The sequence below is a fragment of the Chlamydotis macqueenii genome, chromosome 31 (genome assembly GCF_036417535.1).
Source record: "Chlamydotis macqueenii isolate bChlMac1 chromosome 31, bChlMac1.mat, whole genome shotgun sequence".
Lineage (NCBI taxonomy): Eukaryota > Metazoa > Chordata > Aves > Otidiformes > Otididae > Chlamydotis > Chlamydotis macqueenii.
The window spans coordinates 106,937-110,993 of NC_141586.1; the positions used below are offsets into that span (position 1 = coordinate 106,937).

Genomic DNA, 4,057 nt, shown 5'->3' on the forward strand with positions numbered 1-4,057 from the left:
CTCTTCTTCCCATCAATTTACTACACCCTCCCTGCAGTTTTCAACCTTGTTGCCTCCTCGGCTGTGGTCCCTCAACTTAGCTCTCAAATGGCCAGAAATCAGATTCCATCCTCAAAAGAACAACCCCATGCTAACTAAGGTGGCGCTTCCTCGCCCACCTCCTCATCACCATCTGCAAAAAAAAAAAAAAACCCAAAAATAAAACCTACCAAACAGCACCGCCCTTCAACATCACACCACTTACCACCAATCTCTTCTATGGCACTCTCCTCCTCAAAAGCGCCGCAGTGCTCTGCTCACCGGCTCCACTCATTGCCAAGAAGTCCGACGCTGCAACTGCCGCTCGTGGTGCTTCAGATGCTGAGAGACGCAAAGCTCAACTTACTTTTTCTGGGGTGTAGGTAGAAAAAATAGGTGTCATACCAAGCTAACTAGAAAAGTATGTCATTACATGCAATGACAACATTATCAAAAACCACCTGCTTTAGCTTCCTACAAGAAAACAAATGCTCCAGGCTTCATTTCTAGCAAGACCATGCATGCTATCTAACTTCTACCACAGCTACGTTCTGGACAGGGCTGAATGACAAATGTAGCAGAATGTGGTGGCTCGCACACGTGGCCGACAGAGGCACGGAGCTCCTGGCACTGCGTCCTGGTGTCTGCTCTGTCAGGGAGGGCTCAGATGGACCAGCCACTCCTTGCTGGAGGCACCTGCCTGTGATTCACTCCTCAGTCCCCTCCAGCAGCCATGCCCAGGCGGCCCCCTTTACAGCTGGAGGCCCCTCATACAGCAGGGCCAGGGCCAGGGCCAGGGCCACCCTCAGCCTCACTGGACCCATCTGGGGCTGCCCCACCTCCAGCCCCAGCTGGAGCCCATCAGGAGCAGGGGCCCTTGCCAAAGCCCCACAGCACATCACCCCCTTCCCTGTGCCTGTCCTCAGCCATCAGCTCTGCACCCAGGGGCTGCAAACACATCCAGGGGCACAGAGGACGTCACAGACAGTGAGATACAGAACAGAAAAAAAAAAACAGTGACAGTACGCAAGACAAAGAGATAGAGAAAGAAAGATAAGAAAAGAAAGAGAGAGATAGAAAGGCAGAGGCACAGGGCAGGCATGCAGAGGCGCAAAGAAAAGCAGGCCAGAAAACAGGCTGGAGAAATTAGGTGGGGGGAGAAGACGGATGCAGATCAGGACAAAGAGATGGAAAAGGCAAAAACAGCAATGGGCCGCAGGACAGAGACAGAGGACAAACAAAGGAAGGAAAGGGAGCAGAACAAAAGTGCAGGGATACAAAACAAAAGGAAGCGGTAGAACAAGAGATTTAAAGGGAGAGAGAAAGGGGGAAGAGCATACAAGAACAGACAGAAGAGGAGAGGCAGAAGGAAACAATAACAACAACAACAAATCACAGCAGCTTGGGAAAGGTAGGGGTCACGGGAGAGGCAGGGAAGGACAGGGACGCACAAGAGAGGAGGCAGAGCCCCAGGGGCCGGGGACTCACCACAGCTCTCACTCCCAGCACTGCTGGGAGAATCTGACAGGTCAGATGCTGCTTTCTGCTTCTCTCCTCTTCTGTAACTCCGACCACTTGGCTGTCCTCCACCTAAGAGAATACGTGGGTGTCTTACAGCTCTTAGACAAAAAGCTTCCTAGACACATAGCCACCCACGCTCGCTCGCTCTGTGGCCGTACCGTGCTTCAGGTTCCACGTACAGACTGTGCAGTGCGCACTGGCGGTCTGGCCTGCTGAAGAGTACAAAGAGGGATCCTTCCTCACCCGGAGAGGCAGGCTAGGCTCTCTCTGGCCTGCAGCGGGAGGCAGCTGCTGGCTGGCTGGCCTTTGGTTTCTTCTTCTTCTTTACCTTTCTGTGGCCTCTCCAGCTTCAGCTGCAGCAGCTCCTCTCCACAGGCAGTAAGCGCTCCATCCGTTCATTTTCGCTCCCGCACCGCCAGGAGAGCGCGGCCGGGCAGAGACAGCCCACACAAGCCTGAGGCGAGTGCAGTCAACAGCGTTCCCAAGGGAGGAACGGACAGCCACGGCCTCTGGGAGAGGGAAAGAAGAAGCAGCGACCGTTATTACCGCACGCGGCCCCTGGCCGGAGCGCCTGCTGCCGCAGGGGATTCTCCAGATACACTGAGGTCCCCCCTCGCAGCCTTCAGGGCAGGGCGTGGCCCGGTGCTACGGGACAGGCTTCAGGGGACGCGCCGGAGCGGCGGGCAGCTGCACGGGGCCGGGGGAGGCTCGGGGGGAGCTCTGGCGAGCTGGGGAGGTGCCCGGCGTCTCCGCCCGGGAGGGGGGGCCCCCTCCTGCCCCTCTTCCCTTCTCTCTGCTCTCGGGTCACTCCCCGGGGCTGCCCTCGCCCGGCTCGGCTCCGAGCGGGCGGCTTGAGGCTCCCCGGGCGGGCAGGAGACAGCGCTGCAGCCACGAAAGGGGCTCGCTCACCTCACGGGTGCCCTCGGTACTCACCCGTCACCGCCGCCGGGACCCGCCGGCCGCACACCGCCATGCTGCTCCCGGCCGCATGCGCAGTCCGAAGTCCGAACACAGTGCCTGCCGGGAGAAGGGCAGAGCACTGCGCATGCGCGACTCCCGAGCTGCAGTTCCCGCTTTCCGTCACCAGGTGGCAGCAGCCCCCCACCGCTCCGGGCCTGGGTGTTCAGCCGGACGAGCCACGGCCGGTTCCTCCCTCCCGTTCGCGCCGTCCGCAGCCGGTCACCCCTTCCCGGGGCACGGCTGCCCCTTCCCCCCGCGCAGCCTGGGCAGTGACATTTGTGGCCTCTGTACCAAAAAGCGTCCCCGTGGGAGGGGGAGAGAATGAGAAGGGTGAAAGTGAGGAAACTCGCGGGTTGAGATGAAAACAGTTTAACAATTAAGAAGAAACAAACCACCACCAATAGCCCTTGTGAGGAAAGGAGAGAACAATAAATGCCCAGAAAGAGAAGTGATAAAACTGAAAACAATTGCAAATTATCAATTAAAACAACTGAGATGCAGTGAGGTGCAGGGAAGCAGGTGGGAGGTTTCAGTTTGGGGGTGGTGGGGGGCAGGCATCACCCCAGGGTCTGCAGGCAGAGGGGTTACGGGGGGCAGGGTCAAATACGGGGAGGCAGAGCAGGGGGGGAGGGGGGAGTGAGGGCATGAGACAGGAGGGCAGGGGTTGCGAGGGTGCCCGGAGAAATACCAAAAAACCTCAAAGAGCTAAGGGGAGGGACCAAGGGAGCCAGACACAGAGAGAATGATACAGACAAAAGCGGGCTATGGCACAGAAAGGGAAGAAATTAAAACAAAAGGACAGGGACCTGGAGTAACTTAATCTAATGTAAGAAAGAAAAGGTGTATGTAGGACACAGGGCAGAGAGAGAGGAACTGAAAAATCAGGGACATGGACCTGGACATAGAGAGATAGGGGGGTGGGAACTGTGAAAGGCTAAAAGGCAGATGAGGAGAAATTTTGAAAGTTGTGATAGGAAGACAGACAGATAAATGGAAAAAAAATGGGCAGCAGAGAGAAAAAGAAAGCAGAGGTAGAAGGAGAGAGGGAGAGGTATAGGGAAGTAAAAAAAACCTACAGCAGTGAGAGAAAGAGAGGGAGAGGCAGGGGGCCTTACCCTTGAGAGACTGTTAACTTTAAATGACATGTTTCTTTAGAAATCCATTGTTTCTGTTTTGGAGGCTGTGCTTCTTGACTCTCAAATAATGAATCCAAGAATCAATATCTTCAAATTTAGGGGCTGTATATATTGCTAGAAGCACCTGATATGGTTCTTTCCATTCTTATTGAAGAGTTTCTGATTCCCAAATTTTCAGGTACACGTAATCTCCTGCTTAAAAATGATGAACTGGGGAATCTAAAGAAAGAGGCTCTGTGGCAGTTCCATATCCATATCAGAGTTCTTCCAAGGGATATCAAATACAATTCCATTTCATTATCCCCAGTAGCAGTCACATTTTGAACAAGGGTTAGAGTCTGATAAGATTTTCCATACATTAACATATGGACTAATTTTAGTCCTAGATCTGGATTGAATCTTGATTCTCGGAAGTGCTTAAG

At 54.4% G+C, this 4,057-nt stretch overlaps 1 long non-coding RNA gene across 2 annotated transcripts; it reads right to left on the minus strand.

The window, feature by feature from the left end:
• Positions 1-201: 201 nt before the first annotated feature.
• Positions 202-2,010, minus strand: LOC147596923 (uncharacterized). 2 transcript variants are annotated; one of them, XR_015261296.1, is made up of 4 exons: positions 1,868-2,010; positions 1,698-1,751; positions 1,507-1,608; positions 202-390 (listed from the first exon to the last, which is right to left on the minus strand). It is a non-coding gene; the product is annotated as an uncharacterized LOC147596923 (long non-coding RNA). The 2 variants fall into 2 exon arrangements; XR_015261297.1 differs by lacking the exon at positions 1,698-1,751.
• Positions 2,011-4,057: the final 2,047 nt, after the last annotated feature.